General features: G+C 54.5%; 1 long non-coding RNA gene across 1 annotated transcript; it reads left to right on the forward strand.

The window, feature by feature from the left end:
- Positions 1-12,391: 12,391 nt before the first annotated feature.
- Positions 12,392-21,240, forward strand: LOC120227862. Its single transcript, XR_005527355.1, has 6 exons — positions 12,392-12,441; positions 16,828-16,984; positions 17,545-17,662; positions 17,751-17,880; positions 18,601-19,888; positions 20,887-21,240. It is a non-coding gene; the product is annotated as an uncharacterized LOC120227862 (long non-coding RNA).
- The last annotated feature ends 2,075 nt before the right edge of the window (positions 21,241-23,315 follow it).

Below are 23,315 nucleotides of genomic sequence, written 5' to 3' on the forward strand. Positions count from 1 at the left end.
GCCCGAAGTCACTGGGAGCCAATAAGAGCCCACTCTGGAACTTTGGTTGGAAGCATCTGGAAGGAGAAGCTCCTGTTGTGCTGGGCTTGGTAAGTTCTGGGAGGTAAACTTGGGACATGCTGCAGAGCAAGCCTGAAATCAAAGCAAGTGTGAGGGAGAGTAGGGGTCAGAAATGGAGAGGGCGAGTCTCACCATCCTGTTACACAAGCATCCCATGTGCCTTTCATCACACGGACCAAAAGACACTCTCTCCCCACCTTTTCTTTTTCTTTTTCCGGTTTAAGACATTCTAGGATGGGGTTCTGTCATCCACACTTGAAAAAATCCTGAACCCTTTTATGTCCCCAAACCCACCTGAGGAAACAGAGGCCCCCCCACCCCCACACACATCCCCTGATCATCCCCAGCTGGGGGCCTTGCTGGGCTTTCTAGAAAGGTGAGTCCTTTTATCCCCACCCTGTGTAGCTCAGAAGCTTTTGGTCCCTCACCCTCTGGCTATTCTAGGCTTTGGTGACGTCCATCTCTATGATCCCTGTTTCAGGCTCCTCTCCTCCCTTCTCCCATCAGGCACTATTCACCCCCTTGCTCAGATGAGATGACTGAGGCCAAGAGAGGTGCAGTGGTCAGGTCTGAGCAGAGCTGGGATTCCAACCCAGGACACCTGACTTTTCCTTCTGTCCCCGCCTTGGAGAAGCAGTGCAGCCTGGTTCTTCCCAGCATGATCCTGATTTCTTCGTTGAGATTTAGCCAAAAGTTCTGCCCCAACCTGCCGCGTTCTGGGGCCCCTCCCGCCCTCTAGGCTGCCCCCGGGGAGAGAACCTTCCTCCTAAGGTCTGCGCCGCACTGCCACCTGGTGGCAGCATGTGAGAAACACACGCTTCAAGTGGCTGTCCAAACACCGCGGCCTTCTGCCCTGGAGCAGGGAGACAGAGAGACAGAGGCGCATGGGACAGCTTCTGAGAAATTAAGGATCTGATATTAAATTAGGGGTCCTGACATTCCTTTTCTGTTTTCAATATCAGGCACGGCCAGGTCCACAGACCTTGGACACTCACAAAACGAATTGCATTCTCATTCTGCATAGGCAGCCCGGGTGCTCAGAACCTATGCGGAGTCCCCTGGATTATTAGCAACTGGATAGAATTGTGTGATGGGCATTTCGAAGGGGAACTTAATCCCTGATTCCACATTGCTTTCTCTGGGACTCCTTTTTTGCATCTTATTTTACATTCAGTTTTCTGGCTATGCTGAGTTTTAGAAACCACCTTAACTCCCTCTTTTGGGGGGAGGGGGGGACAAAGCAAAGATGTGCATTCAGAAAGAGCTTGCTCACCTTCTGCAAGCTTCCGTTTCCTCGCCTGTAAAGGCAACACAAGAATTTCTGCCTTGTAGGGTTTGGTGTGGGTTTGCGGAGACGCTCACTCAGTTAATATTACTGCCTACCCTGTTTCTCACCTGTCCTCCCCCTCCCCCGCCCTCCCGGGCTCTTTGCTGCTTGCCTGAAACAGGCCAGGATGCATCAGGGATCCAAAGCACAGATCACTGTGTCTCCAATCCCACCCTGTGCTCTGCCGGCCGACTGGGTGGCCCTGCTAGAGCCTGGTGCCTGGGGTGCAGCCCCTGCCTGCCTCCTGGGGGACTTCAGGGCTCCAGAACCCCACCCTTGTCTGCAGGCACTGGTGGCATTCCCAGCTGATTCACAGAGAGCCAAGATGCATCTCATAAATACAGAATGTCCTGTTCTGCAGGCTGGTGCGGCATGGCCACGCGGGGGTGGGAAAGTCTGGAATCGACAGGAGCCGCAGGAGGCGGGGAGGGTGGAGCAGGGGCTGGTGGTCAGGAGGGGGACGATGAGGGCCTGGGAAGCTGTGAATGGGGCCAGGGTGGGGAGGAGGCTTTATGCACCAGGATCTGGATGTGGACTATCTTGGTTCAGACGTCCCCTGGCTGTGTTCCTTTAGCCTCAGTTTCCTGGTCTGTAAAATGGCAATGGTATCAAGCGCTGGCACCATTGGGCTATTAGAACGATTGCTCTGATAGCATCAGGCTGGAACCTGGAACACTGTGAATGCTCAGTCAGGGTTATTATTTGCTCCAAGCTTCCTTACTGTCATCTCCAAGACCTCTGTGTGGCTTCTGCTATGGGGGGCAAGCAGAGTGGGGTGAGGACGGCCTCTGTGTCTGGGGAGAGGGCCATGGGCTACGGGAAGGGGAGGAAAGAGGTAGCGGTGCTCAAGGTGACAGGTGCTCACAGAAGGTAGACAAGCCCCCAAAGGGCATTTCGGGGGGGCCGTGAAATGTTTGATTGGCTTATGAACGAGAAGGTGACCTTAGGAAGGCAGAAGGAGCCGGGGCTGCAGGGACAATGTGGCTACACCATCAGCTTGGCCACACTGGAATAGAGCCCCTGGGTGAGTCATTTTTCCTTGCCTGGGTCTCTGTTAGTCCATCTATGAAATGGGTAGCCAGAACTACAGTGTTTTAAGCTTTAAGGTTTAGTTACTCTTTGGACAGACACACATGGAGGGCGTCCTGTGTGTCAGACCCTAGCCACGCCCTGCAGACGACAGCATGCCAGGTTTCTCCCATGAGGAACCTACAGGCTGTTTGGGGAGTGTGTGTGTGTGTGCGCGCGCGCATGCACGTGCGTGCATGTGTATGTGTGTGTGTGTGTGTGAGTACAACACACAAGCAAATGAATGTATATAAATCCCAAATGGAACTCAGCCCTGAAGGAGAGGGGCGTGGGTGAGTCAAGGGGTGTGTGTAGCTAATGGATTCGACTTGACTTTTATCCCACGGTCAGAGAAGTTTCCCCCGAGAACAATGAGGCTGGGCAAGGCTGGGCTGGGAGGTGTGCAGAGAGGGAGCGATGAATGTGGAGAGCCAGCTGGGGCCCGCCCAGGCAGGCCCTTGCCGGTAAAGGTAGAGATCTCGCTTTACATCCTGAGACCGGTGGGCTGCCTCTCCCTGGCTGCAGGCAGGGGAGTGATGGAGGCAGCTTTGCATGTCACGAGTCTCTGGCTGGGGTGAGGGTAGCAGATTGGAGGAGGCCACCGTGGAAGCTGGATGTCCCAGCAGGGGGTGATGGGGACAGAGACCACTGTTGCATTGGGGGGAGCGAGCATGACTTAGTGGAATGTTCAAGAGATATACTGATGGGGCTGGGGGGAGGGGGCACGGCTCCCCTTAGGCATATAGAGGGTCCTTGTAATGTCTTCCACGGGGCTTGTCTCACTCTGTCAGCATCTGCCCATAAAGGGAAAGAGATGAGGTGGGAGGGAAGGAGGGAGAGGACGGCGGGGAGGCGGCTGGCTGAGGTCTGTGCCTTTCTCTGGCAGCAGCCAGAGAGTGGCTGGCCGGCTGCAGCACCTGCTGGCGCGGCTGGGAGGGCTGGGGAGCAGGTGCGGGGCGTCTGGAGGGGGTCTGTTTGCAGATGGATAACGAGAAGGGATGGATGACAGCGGCACAGCCTCCGCCCCCTTCTCTGTTATCTGGACACAAAAGCCAAGACAAAGAGGCATTGGGGAGGCAGGGCCGGCTGCACAGGCGTGCCCACAGGGCACACAGCGGCTGGAGACAAAGGGGAGGCCCCCGGGGCGGAGGCAGAGGCCGGCACCTGCAAGGCTCTGGGTGCAGAAGCCAGTAGCCTCCCTTTGGCCTTGGGCAAAGCCTCCTTATTTCCAAGCCTTGCTCTGTGTAGGAAGAGGCTGGGGGATGCCAGAGGGCTCCGAACTTCACCAGTCCCGTTGGACTCTTGCTTAAAGGAAAATAGAGTGCGGGCTGCACAAAGTCAAGGGCACGCTTTCAGGTCCCGGGGATGAGAACGCAAGCGACTCTGAACGTGGTGTGGGGGAGTCTCGGGTTGAACCGCTCTCAACGCACCTGATCTCGTCTGAACGTGTGGTGGGGTTGATGCTGGCCTGGATTTAGTCAATTCAAGGGCATGTTTGCACACATGAAAAAGACCAAGGGCGTCTGTCGACTGGGCTTGTTAATTATGTGCTCTGCAGACAGTGTTGGTGTCGAGCTCCTGAGACCCCCTTCTAATGACTTCCCAGGAGGAAGAAACTCCAGGCCTTGGAGTCTCTAATGGCCCTTTCAACAGACAGGGAAAGAGAGAGTCAGAATTCACTGAGCCCATCATTAGGCTATATGTTTTCCAGGCTCAGGTCATTGGGATTCTCCCAAAAGCCCCGTGGAAGAGGTAATTTTATCTCCATTTTGCCAAAGAGGAAACTGAGGTCCAAAGGGGTGAAGTTCCTTGCCCAAAGTCATGTGTCAAGTAAGAGCAGAGATGAAATTCCAACTCAGGTCTACCTGAACGTCCACGTCTTGGCTGAGGGGAAGGCAGAGAAAGGAAGCAAGATACTCAGGTGGCAGAAGGTCTGGAAGTCCCTGGTGGGTCTTTTCCCTACCTCTGCAGACAGCTGGAGAAAGACAGATGCCTGGAGGTGGTGTTTGGACACCTGGATACAGCCGTGCCTGAAACCAGTGCAGCACAGCTTTGTTTCTGCTACTTGAAACCAAAAAGATCCCGAAAATAATAGTGATTGATAGTAATTCCTGTGATTTTCTCCTAAAAAAAATTTTTTTTAACATTTATTTATTTTTGAGAGACAGAGACAGACCATGAGCGGGGAGGAACAGAAAGAGAGAGAGAGACACAGAACCTGAAGCAGGCTCCAGGCGCTGAGCCACACGGGACTCAGAGTCGTGAACTGTGAGATCATAACCTGAGCCAAAGTTGGATACTCAACAGACTGAGACCCCCCAGGCGCCCCTTTTTGTGGTTTTCTTATTCTTGTGATTTTCACTTTTCCTTGCCGGGTACAGTGTCTGCCACTGGGTGGCCTTTTCTGGATCTCGAAGGCTAGTTGGGTCACTCACATAGACTCCCATTAGCCCCTTGACCTTCCCTCCTTGTCGCATTGGTCATAAAGATTTCTCCTTGCAAAGTGGCTTGTCTCTGTCCCAGACTCGGCCAGGCTAGCACATAGTGGGCGGAAGCATCTCAAACTGGGGAGGTGTGTTGGGTTCAGCGTGGGCTCTGCTGGGTGGGGTTGGGTGGTGGGTGGGTGATGAGAGAATGAACGATCCACTGTCCCCTGTGGTGGATGGTCCCTTGGTACCTCTCATGCCCAGGCATACCGGTCGGTGGCTTTGCACTGTGGCCCCTGTGACTCCTGCCGGTGACTCTCTCTGGCCAAGGGCACATGTTTGGTCTGCTGCCAGGGCAGCCTGGAGGTGGCGAGGGGTTGATGCACTGGGAGCGTCCTTCAACCACGACAGGAAAGAGCTGGTGGTTAGCTTCCCAGGTGTCCTTGACCTCAGGTGGGATGCTTCAGGTGTGTCCTACTCAGACGCCCAGAGGACCTCAGCAGGATAGAGTCCTCGTTGCCCATAACGGCTAGCTCATCGTCATAGACTGAATTTTGTCCCCTCCTAAATTCATATGTTGAAGCCCCAATCCTCAACATGACTGTACTGTACTGATGAGGCCTTTCCGGAGGTCATTAAGATTAAATGTGGTCAGAAGAGTGGGTCTGTAATCTAACAAGACTGAAGTCCTTATAAAAAGAGCAAGAGATGGGGGGCGCCTGGGTGGCTCAGTCAGTTAAGCGTCTGACTTCTGCACAGGTCATGATCTCACATTTTGTGGGCTCAAGCCCCACATCAGGCTCTATGCTGACAGCTCAGAACCTGGAGCCTGTTTCAGATTCTGTCTCCCTCTCTTTCTCTGCCCCTCCCCCGCTTGCACTCTGTCTCTCTTTCTCAAAAATGAATAAATGTAAAATAAAAAAGAAGACACAGGTTTACGTGCGTGGAGAAAAGACCACGTGGGAAAGCAGTGGGAAGACAGCCACCAAGAGGGGCCTCAGGAGAAAGCAATCCTGATGGCACCTTGATCTTGGACGTCCCCCCTGCTGAACAGTGAGAAGAGGAGACCTTGTTTGTAAACCACTGAATCTCTGGTACTTCGTTATCACAGCCACAGAAGCATCTTGCTAGACACTCATTAATGCACCTGATTTTCTTCTCTTCACTGTCCCTAACTGATGCTTCTTTAGATCATCTCCCAAATAAACAACTCACACTTGAATCCCTGTCTCAGGGTCTGGGATAGTCCAGGCTAGTGCACCTGTCCACACCTTATCCAGTGGGGACGCCTTAAGGTAGCCTCCAGACGCAGGACAGAGCCTGAGGAGCACTGAACTCCAGTCCTCTATGGTAATGATCCTGAACCAGCGATGTCCCTCTGGGATTGAGGCAGAGATTAACTGCTGCGGTGCGTGGGCCGGTGAACGGACCCCAGAGCGTCCCCAGCAAGGTGACAGGGTCATTGGTCAGCTGGTCAGCTGGCTGTGGGAGTGCACCTCCCTCCCAGGGGAGGGATGGGATGAGGGTGAGTGCACATGGGTTTTTAGAGATTCCACGTGCTGTTTTTGGAGCCCGACGGTGGTGGGTCTGAATGTCAGCTTCACCCCCTTCTAGTTGGCTGCCTTGCTCTGAGCTTCCCTTTCCTTATCAGATGGACACACTAGCAACACTCCCTCAGAAAGTCTTGGGGGCCATGCAGATAAAGCACCTGGAACAGTGTCAAGAAAGTGAGCAAAGGGTCAAGTTCATTACATTTGATGGTGATTCCATTCCGGGGGGTGGGGGTGGGGGTTGGGCAGGAGAATGTTGCGGCTCTGGGGACTTTTTAAAAAACACGTTCTTTCTGGGACATAACCAAACGCATCTCTCCTCTGCTCTAAAAGACCTCCCTTTGAGTTCACAGAGCCCCACCCTCGCCCCGGGTGAAGGTGGCTGCCTTGATGAATCAAAATGGAATTTTCTACCTGGGTGGGACAGGGCGCTGCTTGCTCAAGGAGCAGCCATCAGAGAGGGTTTCCCCTGATGCCATGATGGATGCACACTTGGTTAATAACATGGTTTGAGGGCAGACTGAATCTTTCCCCAAGGCTCTCCCTCAGGAGGTGTGGCAGGTGTGGCCGGACAGGGAGGTGGCGCCGGGGCTGGTGGTGGTGGAGGGCTTGTGTGGCCGGTGTAGGCAACAAGGTAAAAAGCCCACCTTGTCATCAACTCTAGACCCCCCTGACTATATGCACTGGGGCAGCATAAAAAGGAATGGGGCACAGAGAGGTGTATTCTGCCCAAAATTGGGAAGAGGGACTCCAACAGATCCTTGCACCTGCCCATTCACAATCGCTAAAGGACAGAAGTTGTGCAAACCCAGATGACTGGGTCAGCAAAAACTGTACTGTGGTCAGATGGCGGAATAGTATTCAGCCATGAAAAGGGATGAAACACTGGCATGTATTACAACATGGCTAAATCCCAAAAGCATTACACTGAGTGGAAGAAGTTGGAACTCAAAGATCACATATTGTAGGATTCCATTTATATGGAATTAACCAGAATATGGGGCGCCTGGGGGGCTCATTGGTTAAGCATCTGACTCTTGGTTTTGGCTCAGGTCATGATCTCATGGTCGGTGAGATTGAGCCCCGGGTTGGATCTGGGCTGACAGCACGGAGTGTGCTTAGGATTTTCTCCCTCTCTCTTTGCCCTTCCCCTGCTCACCTTCTCTAAATGAACAAACACACAGATAAACTTAAAAAAAACAAATAACCAGAATAGGTAAATCCATAGAGATAGAATGTAGATCAGTGGTTGCCAGTGGCTGGGGGGAAGGGAGGATGGACAGTAAACTGCTTAGTGAGGGTGGGGTATTTTAGGGCAATGAATATGTTTTGGAACTTGATATAGGTGGTGGTTGTACACTGTGAATGCTCTGAGCTTCTGCACAGCAAAGGAAACAGTCAACAAAACTAAAAGGCAACTTACTGAATAGGAGAAGATATTTTCAAATGATGTATCTGATAAAGGGGTAGTATCCAAAGTATATAGAGAACTGATACAGGATGCCTGGGTGGCTCAGTCCGACTTCGGCTAAGGTCATGGTCTCACAGTTTGTGGGTTCGAGCCCCGCGTCGGGCTCTGTGCTGACAGCTCGGAGCCTGGAGCCTGCTTTGGATTCTGTGCCTCCCTCTTTCTCTCTGCCCCTCCATCACTCACAGTCTGTCTGACTCTCTCTCAAAAATAAATAAGCATTAAAAAATAAAAAATAAAAATAAAGAACTGATACAACTCAATATCCCAAACCCAAATCATCTGATTAACCATGGGCAGAATATGTGAACAGACATCTCTCTGAAGAAGACGCCCAGATGGCCAACAGACATATGAAACGGTGCTCAACATCATTCATCGTCGAGCAAATACAAATCCAAATCATGATGAGATACCACCTCACACCTGTCAGAATGGCTACAAGCAGAAACACAAGAAACAACAGGTGTTGGTGACATTGCAGAGACAAAGGAACAGTCTTGCACTGTTGGTGAGAATGCAAATGGGTGCAGCCACTGTGGAAAACAGTATGGAGTTTCCTCAAAAAAGAACTACCCTACCACCCAGCAATTGCACTGTGGGGTGTTTACTCCCCAAACACAAAAGCTCTAGTTCAAAGGGATGCCTGTAGGGGCGCCTGGGTGGCTTAGTCGGTTAAGCGTCCGACTTTCGCTTAGGTCATGATCTCGTGGTTCGTGGGTTCGAGCCCCACGTCGGGCTCTGTGCTGACTGCCAGCTCAGAGCCTGGAGCCTATTTCAGAGTCTGTGTCTCCCTCTCTCTCTGACCCTCCCCTGCTCACACTGTCTCTCTCTCTCCCACCTAGAAACAAATAAAAATATTTTTTAAAAAAGGGATGCCTGTACCCCCATGTTTATTGCAGCAGTGTCTACAATAGCCAAATGATGGATGGATAAAGAGTGGTATGGATAATAGAATAGTACTCAGGCATAAAAAAGAATGAAATCCTGCCATTTGCAACAACATGGATGGAGCTAGAGAGTATAAGGCTAAGGGAAATAAGTCCGTCAGAGAAAGACAAATACCAGATGATCTCACTCATGTGGAATTTAATACATAAAATAAGCAAATAAAAAGAATAAATGAAGAGAGATAGAGACAAACCAAGAAACAGACCCTTGGGCTGCCTGGGTGGCTCAGTCGATTAAGTGTCTGACTTCAGGTCAGGTCATGCTCTCTCGGTTCAGGGGGTTGAGCCCTGTGTCCAGCTCTCTGCTTTGGATCCTCTGTCCCCCTCGTTCTCTGCCTGTCCCACACTCTCGTGCTCTCTCTCTCTCTCTCAAAAATAAAATGAGTAAAAAAAGAAACAGACTCTTAACTACAGAGGACAAACTGATGGTTGCCAGAGGGTGGGTGGGAGTGTAGGGGGGAAACAGGGGATGGGGATTAAAGCGTACACTTACCGCGATGAAAAAAAAAAATGGAAAGAATACAAGAAAAAAATAAAGCGGCTAGTTTAATATTATGTGAAGTTCATCTAAAAAACAAAAAGAGACATGGTGGGGTACATGAGCGCTCTGGGGCCACCCCCGTTTCTCCAGGGGCTGCTTCAGGGACAAAGAGAAACTGGAGTCCCGTCTCCTGGCCGCATTACCGATGTCAGAACCCCCTGGGAAATTCTGGGGCTGAGTGGCAGTGTCCCGAGCCAAAGACTCTATTGCTTGCACATCCTCATGGGAATAGGTGAGCTCCCTGGTCCAGTTTCAAGGAGCAAAGTTTCTTCTCAAGTGGATCTCCTGAGATGTCCGCTGGCGCCTCCTCCCATTGCCAAGGCAACCGCCACTCCATCGGAAGAGGAGAGAGGCAGGAGAGATCTCAATGTGCTTATCTGTTTGTGGGCCCTCGGGGCCCAAGGGAGCTTTGTAAATGTCACCTGGAAGACTGGAGTTCCTGGGATGACATTTGCCATCCCCTGGGGCGTGGTCTGCAGTGTCCCGGGTCTCCCCACAGGATAACGTCGGGTTACATCGGAGGGGACGCAGGAAGGATGGCAGATCTAGTATCCAACCAGTGGCGAATCCCCAAGGAGGGGATTAATAGTGACCCGAGCTTGGAGGCTGAAGAAGGCAAGCGTGGGTTTCCAGCCCTCCCTGGGAACACGGAGGGTCTTTCTTCACCATAAAGGCACTCAGGAGAGGGACAGAAAGAGGGCAAAGGATCAGCTGAACCCGCAGGGGAGCTTGTCCGGGCTCCCCACGATGAAGAAGTGTGCCGCGTTAGCGAACTGAGGCAGAGGGCAGCCAGGAGGGTTCGGGGCGGTGTTGGTGACTGCTGAGCAGGGTGGCCTGGCCCCTCCTTGTGTTACCCAGTTTATGGCTCGCCCCGAATCCACCCGAGCTACACGTGGTCTCCTCACAGTGAGCCCCCAGTACTTCTTTTGCCTACCCCCTCCCCCCCTGCCCTTTCCCACAATGCTCTCCTTGAAAGAATATCCCTACAACCAAAGAAAACTTGGAAATAGGATCGCGGGCTCATTATTGCGCGTCTTTAAGAAGCCCCAGGGAAAGGAAGTGTTGAAAACCTGGTGCAGGCAAAGTGCCTTGATCTTTTATCCAAAGGGACATTGGAAATGACAGGCTGATGCTCGGGAGAATTTGACAGACAGCAGATTATGAGACAGGTGCTTGGGAATACTTATATATGAAAAAAGAAGTCTTCCTTTTGTTTGTGGCCTGGTGATGGGGGACACGGGACTCTTAGACCTGGTAATGACAATACTTTGCTGTGTCCTCTGGGCAATGCTGTAACCACTCCCCACCTTGCCTTTTCTCTAGATGTTCTACTTGAGTCTCACTTCTGTGGCAGGGTTGCTAGCCCTGGTGGGGGAGTGGGGGGTGTCTTTAGGGTGCCTGCAATGTCTTTGGGCTGGGAACAGTGGGCAAGTGGTATAGGCTTGTTGAATGGGATTTAGATTTCCTGAACACCAACGTGGGGGTTCGTGGAAGGAGATAACGCAATGTGGAAAATAGCCAGTAAGGCTAGAGCCTAAAGCAGTAAGTTCAAATCCCACCTGTGTCCCCTACTGCGGCTGTGGGCAGCTCTTTTAGCTTCTCGGGGTCTTAATGGCCTTATCTGATCAATGAAGATGATAAATGATATACACAGGAATGTAAGAATTAAACAGACATCAGAGCACTATCACAGTAAAAATTATGTTTTGAGCCTTTGTTAAGCGCCAGGCATTGTGCTAGGCATCCCTTTTCTTCCTATGCATTTCGACATGTAACCCTCATAACCCCATGAGGGTTATAACTCCATTATTATGTCTACTTTATGGACTAGGAAACCAGTCTCAGGAATGGTGTGTCCAAGGTCATCTGCTAAGGGACACAGACAAGGCTGAAATTGAAACCCACGACAGGCTGATTAAAGAAGACACTGGAATGGAGGCACCTGGGTGGCTCAGTTGGTTGAGCCGCTGACTTTGGCTCAGGTCATGATCTCAGAGTTTGTGGGTTCGAGCCCCGCGTCCGGCTCTGTGCTGACAGCTTGGAGCCTGGAGCCTGCTTCGGATTCTGCTTCTTCCTCTCTCTTTCTGCCCCTCCCCAGCTTGTGCTCTGTCAAAAATAAATAAATGTTAAAAAAAAAAAAAAAAGAAGAAGAAGCAGCCGCTGGAATGACCTAGCACAGGGGTTCCCAAGCCTGAATATGCATCAGAATCCCCTGGAGGGGCTGTTAAAATACCTATCGCTGGGCCCCACCCTACAGTTTTTCACCCAGTAGTGCTGGGGTGAGGCCCGAGAATTTGAATTTCTAGCAAGTTCCCAAGTGATGTTGATGCTGCAGGTCTAGGACCACTTTCTAGCGTCACTGCTCTACAAAAGAGTAGGTACTAAGCAGGGGGCCACTCAAAAAATAAGACCGAGCCTGTAAGAGTGGTCAGGCCAAGTGGCACGCACCGGGCAGAAGGCGCAGGCGTGGGTTCGAATCGTGACCCCACCGCGAACGCGTGCCCATCGAAGCAGGGCTACTTGAGAAGCACGCTCTGAGGCCACGCGGGGTAAGCGCCTGGGGCTCCAGGACCAGCGTCCTGGGCCCTCTGACCACCCCGGGCTCTGGGCTGGGCTCCCGGGCCCGCGGTCGCGCGCACCTCTCCGTCCGCGCGCACCGCGGCCTGGGCAAGCGTTGCCATGGCAGCGCCGCGGGCCGGGATGCGGGAGGCCGGGCTCGCCCCTTTGTGCCGCGGGGGCGGCGGCGGGCTCGGGCCCCCGGCAGGGGGAGGGGTGGAGGCTGCGGGGTTGCAGGGGCCGGGGGAGGCGCGAGTGGGGGCCGGGGTGCGGCGCCTCCGCCCGCCAGCCGCTCCCGCATTAAAATTTCATGGGCGCTGCAGCAGCTACAAAGGCGACGCCGGCTGCGCTCGGGGGACCAGTGGGAGGGAGGCTGCGGACGAGTGCGGGGAGGAGTTTGCGAGGGGAGGCGCTTGCGGGGCTCCCCCAGTTCTGCGCCGCGAGCCCGGGCACAAAGAGCCCTCTGCACTCGCGCCGCAGGACCGCGGACCCGAGGTAAGCCGCCGCCCGGGGCTCGCAGCCCTCCCTGCCTCAGCGCCCTGGGCCCGCGCGGGGAACAGCCTACGTCCCCGAGGCCGGGGTCGCGGGCGGGGCCCAGGGACCCAGGCAGTGTCCAGGGGGTGGCAAAGGCTGCCTCATCTGCTGGATGGAGAGCGTCTGCCGCCCGCACTTGCCCTGGGTGGGGCTTGGGGGCCTGAAGGGAGGCTGCGCCCGGAGTCTAGCGCGGGTAGGGGTCTTGCAGTCCCGCTCCGAGGGCGAACAAAGACACCCCCCAACCCCCCCCCCCAGCCCCCGCCTCCAGCCAGACAAGTCGGGACCCTGGACCTGCCTGGGCCACCAGGTTAGCAGCTAACTGGCCAAGCCCCGGACAGAGCCCGTAGGGCTCAGAAACTGGGGGTGGGGGTGGGGGGCTCGAACCCCTCTTCCCTCACAGCGAGCCCAGCGCCCAGGGCCTGCCCATGCGCCAGCGGAGGGACTCAGGTTCCAGATGTGCGGCGGGCTGGGTGGGTCCAGCGGGGTGGGGAAGACCGGAAACCCACCTTCCTGGAGAATACCGGCAACATGATCGTAAGAATAATACATCAGTTCATGGAGAGCTTACTTTGTGCCAGCAACGCGCGTATGCTTTGCCCGCATCGCCTCAACCGTCCCACGAGAGGGTGAGAGCCCCATTTTAAAGATGAGGACACTGAGATCCGGAGAGGGTTGGGTACACGTCCAAGGTCACACAACCAGCGACTTTGCGTTCCAGGCACGCAGGAGTCTAAAGCCCGTGTCGTATCCCCAAACGGGTCTGGGGAGCCCTCTCCTCCCCAGGACTCTCTCTAGAGAGGCTGGACATCGAAGCGGGAGGTGCCAGATCTCCTGTCCCCCAGCGGAGGGTCCTGGGCTGGAGAAATTGCTTCTCGGACTCGGCAGGGAGAGGCCTGGGGACGGAGGGGGTGGGGGGTGGGGAGGCTGGATTCCCTACCCTCATCCCAGGCCCCAGACCAGCGGCTGCCGCGCGCAGAGCAGATTCCTGGCGCGCGCACCCCACTGCAGTGCCGCCGCGGGGAAAACGCCCCCACCTGCTGCTGGGGGAAGGGGGCAGGGGAGCGAGGCCGTAGTGCGGGGAGGGATGGGGCGAGGAGGGGAGAAAACGTGCCGGGAGAGGCTTTGTTTTTCTGGGTGCCAGTCCGACTGAGCGCCAACCCGGGGCAGAACGCCGGTCCGGGCACCGCGCTTTAGTTTCCAAAGCGCATTCCCCTTCGGGAGCACCTGGGAGCTTAGCGATCGCCTGGGTTTGGTGGGGGGAGGGTGGGCAGGGGGAGGGGGGTGAGTGATTCCACTTGACTGACCGGGAAACCTGAGGACAGGTGGTTCTCAGACTTTAGGGGCGTAGCTTCAAATATGCAGATATCCGTGCACGCGGTCAGGGGATGAGTCAGCAGGACTGGGGTGGGGCTGGGCACCTGGGTGTTTACTTGGACCCCTCCTCCCCCTCATCAAGCAGGCGGCCGGACCATCCTTCCAGGGAACAGTACCCCAGTACCCCAACCTCTCCCCCTCCTCCCCCCACCCCCACCCCAGCGCAGAACCGTGTCGCAGTCTTGGCAAAATGGTTCCCCCCGGGGCAGCTTACCGGTGCCTAGCTTTGGGTGGCATTGAGCTCATCCCACGCCGACTTTGATTAAGTCTCCGGGTAACAGCCCCTCTGCCCCTCCTCACCTGCCTTTTGTTATTTGATCACCCTGGTCATCCAGAAGGGTTCTGAAAATCTCCCCTGCATCCTGATGGCTGCGTTTTGGGGTCTGTCTCTCCACTCTTTCCCGGAGGACAGAGCTGGTCTTCAGAGCCCCCCAAAAGGAACCATAGCTCCTTACAGGAGCTTTAGAAGAATCACTCTCTGTGCCTGCATTTAAAATGAGAGTTTTATAATTTTTTTGGTGATTTTTCAAAGAATTGGTACGTTTAATAAAATGGATGATAACTGTAGAAGGTTGGAAAAGACAAACATGTTTTACTCATTCCCTATTGTTGGATCTGCTAGTTGTTTCCATTTCTTTCCTCCCTCCCTTCCTTCCTTCCTTCCTTCCTTCCTTCCTTCCTTCCTTCTTTCCTTCCTCCCTTTCTTTTTTTCTTTTTTTTTTTTTTTACAACTTCATTCTTTAAAGCCCCTTCTCTGGATCTGATCTGTGCTTCCGCCCAGGACAAGATTATGCTGTTTGAATTTATCACTCATAGAGACGGTGTGGTGTGCTGGAAAATAAAAGGGGTTGAGAGTTACACAGTGTGAATCCTTCTCCCCACCTACTTTTTAGGTCAACTTCAGTCAGGAAGCCCTTTCCCTCTTCTGAGCCTCAGTCCCCTCATCTGTAGAGTGGGAATCAGAATTCCTGGCTTAGGAGACTGTTGTGAGGCTACAAAGCAGTGTGTGTAACACGCCTGCAGGTGCTTAATAAAGATGTTACTGCTGCATCTGCCCACGGTACTGGCTGGTGCACTTCCGTGGCCCCCGCATCTTGCATGGACGCCTAGTTATTTGATTTTATTTGTATTAGGGCTGTTGGTCCCTCTACTGGGTGACCCTTGGGCTCTTTGAGCAGGGGCGTTTCTGGAGCCCTGGGTCCATTGTGCAAGTTCAATGGGCGGGTAAATAACTTATAGGCTAGTCCTTTGTTCCCAAGGGGATCCTTCCCCTTGTCTCCGAGGCCTGGCTCATCTGACAGCTGGAGCTCTGTGGAACAATGGCCAGAGATACACAGGGACAGACGCAAAGGGCGGCTGAGACTGACATCTGTCTCTGCATCCCTTTGCAGGCTGATCAGATCTGATGAAACAGGTGTCTGCTCCCTGCTTTGTGGTCCAGGTGGGCCCTGGTGGGAGCTGGACGAGTCATGGAAGGGAGGGGGAAACTGAGTCTGTGTGCACTCGAAGGTATGGATTAGATAATGAATGGTAACCAACGCCTTGACAAGTAAGTGACAGGTTATTTACCAGGGTTCTTGCTGGGCACTGCCTCCTGGAGACCCTGTGAAAAGGCTGGGAATTGGGCATTACAGATGAGAACCTGAGGCTCAGAGAGGTGGAGTGACTAGCCCAAGATCACACAGCCCGTTAGAAAGAGAGTCAGGACTTGCTCCTGGGTCTTGGCGGACCCTGGAACGTGTTTATAATGACTACACTTCACCACCTCCTCTTCTAAATGTCCACTTAATCATTTGCCTTGAGACCGTGGAAGTAACTGGAATAAAATGACTCGAGATGGTTGAGCAATCATGGACCAGGTCCTCACAGTAGTGCTGACCGTGGTGTTGTGGTTCACACACGCCTTCCTCCGGTCTTGTCCCATTTCTAATTCCCACCCCATGTTTGAACCCAAGTCTTCTGCTCCTTTGGGGTTCAACAAGCCTGTTTAGAATCCAACTGCACCCCTTCCTAGCTGGGTGATGTGGGATCAAGGCACTGGACTCCGAACCTCAGTTTCCTCATCTGTAAAGTGGGGACAATAAAACCCAACTTATTCTTTTGCCAGGCAGGTGAAAGTGCCCCCAGTTGGTATCTGCCCTCAATAAATGTTGGTTTAGCTTCTTTCTCCTTCTTTGGCTCTTCCCTCCCCCGTCCGTCTCCCCCCAGCCCTGCCCCCTCGCCAGAGCTCAGGGGAATTTCGGATCTCTTCTTTTGTGTGTGCCCTGTTTGCATTTGTGCGGGAGCAGGGCTTTCTGCGGCTCTGCAGATGAGTCTGGCTCCCTCAGCAGTCTCCTGCACATCTTGTTATTCCCAGGGGTTCCTCGTTTCCGGGCACTCACTCATCCAAAGCAATTTAGGCCAACATCTCCCGTACACCAGCTCTCTGAGCAGCTATTTTATTCCGGAGTCAGGGAAAAAAAAAAACCCCAAAACCCCAGAGGGACCCTAAAATGCAACCCAATGCATATTTCCCTGGTAGCCGTTCCTCCGTTACCAGGAACGGCACAGAGTTCGGGGGGGGAGGAATGAATATCCCACAGATGGTGTTAATGAGCCGTGTGTGCAATGGTGTTACTAACAGTGTAAGAAAATAACAGGATACAAGCTAATAGGTAAGTATTTATCGTCCCGTGTACTCCGCACTGCGGCCTTGTAAGGTGGGTGCCGTTGTGGACAAGGGGACAGGCCCAGAGGGGTGGTGCGCTTCCTCAACGTGGCACAGCGGAACGGGACCCGGACCGTGAAGCCTGTGTCCCGTCCAGTGCATTACGATGTTTTGGTACCAAGATGCCTCCTGGTTTCCTGTTTTGCTTCCGATCTGAGGAGGTCTGTTTTGGCAGATGCTGTGCTTTCAGAACAGGACCTTGGCCATTTATTCTCCAACCTACTCATGGGTCCATATTTATTCCCCTGCTCTTCTCTCTCTGACAGCTGGGGGCAACTCCCTGCCCAGCTATGTGCTCTAGACATGTCTACGTGGGCACCATGACCCCGACAGCCTCACAGGACTAACCAAGGTGGCCCTGGGATAATGGTCGCCGGCTTCCTGCTGTGAAGTCCGTCTGTGTGGACCCCCTGAATCTCAGAGGTAGGAGGGCCCTCTAGAATCCTCTGGGGCCCAGTCCCCGAAATCAGAGCTTCCCTGATGGGGCTCCTGACCTCGGCTTGAAGTGGGGGGTCATGAGGGCTAGTGGGAGCCGAGGACCCTGGGGCCCACCATGAGGTCTCTGTATGGCGACCTGACTCTTGTAGATTCTTACCTCTGTTGCCACCTCTCAAGGACTTGTGATAAGTAGCTTTATTGATTATCATTTCCACACAATAAAATGCGCCCATTGAAAGCATACATCTCAACGTGTTTTGCCAAATGTAGACACCTGTGCAACCATCACCGCAGTCAACAGCTGGGACATTTTTATCATCCTTAAATGTCCCCTCATGTCCCTTCCCTGTCTGTCCCCACCCCCCCAGCCCCAGGGAACCACTGGTCTGCTTTCTCTGCCTATAAACTACGCTTGTTTTCTCCAAAGTTCCATTAATGTGGAATCTTTGGCGTTCGGCCTTCCTTCGCTCAGGATTAGGTTTTGAGGTTCATACCTGGTGTTGCACGGATCAGTAATTAGGTCCTTTTTGGGTCTGACTTTACAGAGACGTGGTTGAAATGTCATAGAAGTCCTCGCAAGGGCACAGTTCAGTGATTTATCGTCAGTTCACCAAGTTGAGCGCTCAGTGCCACCCGTCTGTCGTAGGCTATTTCCACGGCCTGGTAAGTGTCCTCCACACCCCCTTGCTGCTAATGGCTGCCTCCCACCCTGGATCCCAGACGGCCTCTGATCTGCTCTCTGTCTCTGTAGGTCTGCCTTTTCTGGACATTTCATCAAAATGGAGTCAAGCAGCACGCGGCCCCTCCTGCCTGGCTTCTTTCACTCTGCGTTACATTTTCGAGGTTCGTAGGATGTCGCATCCCTTTGTTCCTTTTGAATGGTGAGTAGATTTCATGACACCAACGTATGATCATTTGTTTATCCTTCCACCACGACGGGATTTTAATAAAAAAAATTATTTAAAGTTTATTCATTTTTAAGAGACAGAGTAGACAGCGTGAGCAGGGGAGGGGCAGAGAGAGAGGGAGACACAGAATCCGAAACAGGTTCCAGGCTCTTAGCTAGCTGTCAGCACAGAGCCTGACGCGGGGCTCAAACCCACAAACTGTGAGATCATGACCTGAGCTGAAGTCGGACTCTCAACTGACTGAGCTCCCCAGGGGCCCCTGACAGGATTTTAACTGGACCTGTGTTACCTACCTGGTGTATACGCACCCCCACACTGGGGGGCACATCCTGGTGCAGGTAAAGATGGCCCACGTCTCTGGGACATCAGCGTCACACGAAGATTGGAGCAAATGGTGAGAACAAGTTTTGGAGCGCTCGCTGTGTGCCAGGCGCTGGCTAAGCCTCTGAGAATAATTAATGTCGAGTCACACATTGGGTACGGGGCACTGGGGAGCCGTGATCTCACCTCGCTCGTCTCACCTTAATGGCCTTGCCTTCCTTTCTACCCTCCTAGCGAGCTTTCAGCTTAACCCCTGGGCTGAGGTTTCCCTTGAAACCTTCATCGCCTTGTCGATATCAGGGTCCACAGGGCCAGGGGAAGGGCCGTGGTGTCAAGCAGTGCTCCCGTGAGCACCCTGGGGTCTCTTTACAGCATTTGGCAGGCTCCTGGGACAGAGGCGAGAGAAAGGGGATTTCCGAATTCTTCCTGAACATTCGTGACCACCCTGGGAGGCAACCTGACAGATAAGTATTCCGACTCACCAGCCTGTGGCCCAACCCCCTGCCTTGTCTAAGTCTGTGCAGGAAAGCACAGAGCCTCACAGTCCTCACGTGGGAGGGGAACTTGGTGATGCTACTTTCCAATCTCTCTGTGTCACAAGCAAAGACCTTGTCCACATTTTATAGGGCCCCAGACAGGGGTGATCTTCACACCCCGCTTTTTGTCACGGAGGCTAGCATTTTATCAGTGTCACCATCAGGAACTTCTGTAGGCTTGAGTTTAGTGACCTCCCCTTGAGTCCCTGGCTATCTGGCATCAGAGGAGTCAGAAGAAGACTGGGGACTCCGGGCAGCTCGTGGCTTCTCGCTTCTGGCCCTTTGTCGTCATTATTTGTGAAACTTGTCCAGGGCCCCCTTTACCTGGCAGTTGGGCGGGGATGCCAACAGTGTGACCATGGGCCACATTGTTTTCTCCAGGTCTAGACCTGTGCCCCGAGCCTCAGGTGCCAATAGAGAGTGCTGGACACACACCGAGCAGTCCCCCGACTCTGGGCACGGTCTGCCGGCTGGTGAAGATAGCTTAGCTGTCACAGTAGCAAACCCCAGGATGTGATTCTGGGTCAGGGTTAGCAGGCAGATGGGGACAGATAAATAACTGAGGCTGAGCCGTAGGCCCTCACCCCAACTTCCCGTCCACCGCCTCAGACTGTGGGTTAGTACTGTGCATTCTGGGTAAACACAGGAATGGAAGGATCCCAGGGCTCAGAGAGGGAGAGAAAGAGAGAGACAGAAAGAGAGAGAAGGGCAGGCTTCCCTGGGCTACACAAGATGGCAGAACTGAATCCAAGCTCTAGATTCCCAACTCCGCTCCCTGTTTCCACTCAGTTGTGGCCAAGCTGAACTTGTCTTACTTTGTCCTGGGTCCCCTTCTGCTCTTGTCGGGGAATAGGGAGGTGGGCGAGGGAGCCCCCCCTTATCTCGAGGACCCTCTGGGGTGGGACTAAGGGAGGCGGAAGGCAGATGTGCCTGGGCCAGCCTCCCTGGCTCTGGGGCCTTCTAGCTAGCAGAGACTTCTGGCCGGTTCGGGCATGGGGAGGGGGCCTGGGTGCAGTCTCCTCCTGCAGCGTGGTGGGCTCTTTTGTCTTCCAGGATGGGATCCACATGAAGGAGGAGCCAGGAGCTGGGTCTGGGCTGCCGACATGCCATCTGGGTGCAGCCGGGTAAGCCTGGATAGGCATGGGAGGGAAGGAAGTTGCACTGAGCTCAGTTTTATGGGGGATAATCATCCCCCCAGCCAAAACCCTCCCCAGGGTCTGGCCAGAACACTCCTGTTCATGAGAAGAAGGCCCAGGAGGTGGGTGGCTGGAGGGCTTGTTCCTGGCGGGGGTTTTGGGGTCCAATCAAGACCACAGTGGGTGCATTACAGCAAGATTTCAGTGCGTCCCTTCATTCAGCACAGACATGGACTGAGCGCCTTCTCCAAGCTCAGATCCCAGGGACCCAGAGGTGAATACCAGAGACATGGCTCCACCCTCTCAGACCCTCACGTAAGAACATGCATTATCACAATCTCAGCGAGGGAGTGAGCTCCCTGTCCAGGGAGGTGTGCGTGTGTGTGTGCGTGCATACTGGGCGAGGGTCATCCGGAAGTCCCCTCAGTGGGGACATTGTAAAGGGGATCCCAGCCTCCTGGAGACTCTGAAGGCTCTTTCTGCCCACCTGAGCCCTCGCCCCTTTTCTGCCCATGATGCCCTTGGCCTTGCTCTGGGCCTTTCTGTTCCCTGAGCCAGCCCTGCCAGGGTGGGGAACCTCTATTCCTGAGTTTCTTTTAAAAGTCCTCAGTGTCTAAACATTTTTTTTAATGTTTTATTTATTTCTAGGAAAGAGAGAGAGAGAGACAGCGTGAGCAGGGGAGGGTCAGAGAGAGAGGGCGTCACAGACTCTGAAACAGGCTCCAGGCTCTGAGCTGGCAGTCAGGACAGAGACTGACGCGGGGCTCGAACCCACGAACCGCGAGATCATGACCTAAGCAAAACTCGGACGCTTAACCGACTAAGCCACCCAGGCGCCCCAAAAGTCCTCAGTGTCTAAAGCCCCCTAGACAGGCTGAGGGTCTCTGAAGGTGTCCCCCTCCCTCAGATGTGGCATTAGGTTGGGGGATGTGGGGTGCGGGGGATGGAGGCTGAGCCTGCGTCCTAACTCGCTGCATTTCCCCCAGGTGGCTCCGCCCAGCCCCGGCTCCAGGACTCCTGCCTGGTCTTCCCTTTGGAGCCCCGGTGACGCTAGACTCCAGCCACGGTGACACAGGAAGCAGCCTTTGGTGGTTTTCTCGAACTCTGGACAATTCCCCAAAGACATCCTCCTTCCCAGCTGCTAACATAGAGGCTCCTGTGGATGAAGGCCCCTCCTGGCTGGCGCTCGGCTGAGGACAGGCCCTAGCTCTGGAGGACAGCCCGAGGGAGGCGTGAGAGGGAGCCCGGCAGCCCACAGCCCCTCTGTGTCCACCTGGACCCCGCCTTTGGGCCTTGCCGTCTGGGCCTGGAGGCCGCTTCTCGCCCCCGCGCCAACTTGGTTCCTGGCTGCGGCCCTGCGGGTGGCCAGCCGGAGCCCCCCGCCCCCCCGCCCCGGGCCCCACTGACCACACCCTCACCAAGGCTGGGCCCTACAGGATGGTGCGGGGACACGGGCAAGGGGGCCAGGGCGGGGCTGCGGGGAGGACAGACGGCTTTGTGGGCTGTCGGCCGGAGTCTGGCTTGCGCCGTTCACCTGGAGTGATTCTCATTTTCGTGGGTGCTTTTTGGATGAGGCTTTTCTGTGCTTCTCCTCTGCCTCAGGTTCTGGGAGGAGCCCCGGCCAGGGGAGCTCGCCGGAGGGAGACAGAAACTGAGCCTTATTCCCACCGTCCACAGGGACCGGGCTGAACGCAGACTTGTCCCCAGGCTTGAGGGGTCGGGTCACCCCAGCCCCATGTCAGACCCCTGCTCCCTGCTGCACTGATTCTTCATTCTGTCCTTGGGGTGCAAAGGCAGGCAGGATGGCCCCGTGTCAGGCGGCTGCAGGTTCACCTCCAAAAGCACCTCTCCATTCTCCACTCCTCCCAGCCCCGTCGGAGGGGACGGTCTGGTGCTGGCATGGGAGGAAGCCGGGGTCCTCCACAGGCAAACTTCAGAGCCGGGGGCGCTTTTCCTGGGTGGAGAGGGAGCCTGTGTTAGCTCAAGCCGTTGTGACAGAACAGCACAGCCTGGGGGGACGGGGGGCACTCAGACAGCAGAAATCTGTCTTCTCGGAGTTGCGGTAGTTGGAAGTCTAAGATCAAGGTGCCAGGGTTGGCTTCTCCTGAGGCCTCTCTCCGCTGCTTTCGCAGATGGCCACCTTCTCGCCGTGTCTTCCCGTGGCCTTTTCTCTGTGCACACAAATGGGATGGGGGGGCGGAGTGAGGAGGAGGGACAGATCTGGCATCTCTTTCTCTCTTTATAAGGAGGCCAGTCCTATCAGATTAGGGTCCCATGCTAATGGCCTTGCTGAACCTTAATGTCCTCTGTAAAAGTCGCATCTCTGAATACGGCCACATTGGGGGGTTATGGCTTCACCTTGTGAATTTGGGGAGGGGGACGCAATCCAGTCCATACAGAGGGTCCCCATAGATGTGAGAAGCTGGAGCCATCTTCCCTTCGGCACCCCCGCTGCCAGAGGCAGGGTTAAGAAAGAGCAGAGGAATGGGGAGTTAGGGACAGAGTGCAAGAGGCACCAGGCTATAGGGACACGTGGAACTGACTCGGCCAGGGCAGCGAGAGGGAGCCCCAGGAGAAGGAGGGCCTGCGACGAGCCTGGGCTTTGGAGCCAGAGGAGGCACGTCTGGCTGCTGAAGCAGGACACATCTCCTCCCCCGGGGGGCGCAGGGAGGGTTCAGGCCAGGCGCATACCTGCCCGGGGCTGGCGCGTTCCTCATGATACACTCCGGTCCCTTTCGGGGTTTAGATTTAGGGCTTGTCTATTTTTGGTGTTCTCAAAGTGCCCCCTCAGCATCTTCTGACCCGGAAGCACTTCTGAGTAGCCTTTCCCCTGCCATCTGTCTTGAATCAGCTTGGGGAAGTGGGTGCACTGCCTGGCCTTGGGTGTGGTCCCAAATGCCTCCCGGGGTATCCTCTCATCAGGGCTGAGGACCTACTCTCGGCCCTTTCCTGTGCTGGTCCCTTGCCGGGAGGGATATAGGCGAAGCTCTGGCCATGATGGAAACCTTCAGGATTGCACAGGCCATGCCATTAGCATAGGGCGAATTGGAGAACAGGGAAGAGAACAGTCCACTGAGGCGCAGCTTCTGAGTGCTTGGTCGGAATGAGGGTGGGAGTAAGATCCTAGAATGACCTGGACAGACTTTCCGGCAAGGCTGAACCAACCAGGGCTTTGAAGGATGAGAAAGATGTGGTTTAGCTGACAGCTTCCGGGTCCCTGGAGGAGATTCCCAAAGTCAGTCCTAGGAGGCACCACTGCTCTTTAAAAAAAAAAATTTTTTTTTTTTGTAAAGTAAGTTCAAATTCCACAGGTTTCTAAAATGCAGGACTTATCAAAGCCTTGAAAGTGCAGATGGGAACTGTGAGGACTCAAGGGCAGACAGGACTCCGGGTCTTCCCCGTTGATGGCAACAGA

The sequence above is a fragment of the Hyaena hyaena genome, unplaced genomic scaffold, assembly GCF_003009895.1.
Source record: "Hyaena hyaena isolate Hyena2069 unplaced genomic scaffold, ASM300989v1 scaffold_19, whole genome shotgun sequence".
In the NCBI taxonomy this organism is placed as follows: domain Eukaryota; kingdom Metazoa; phylum Chordata; class Mammalia; order Carnivora; family Hyaenidae; genus Hyaena; species Hyaena hyaena.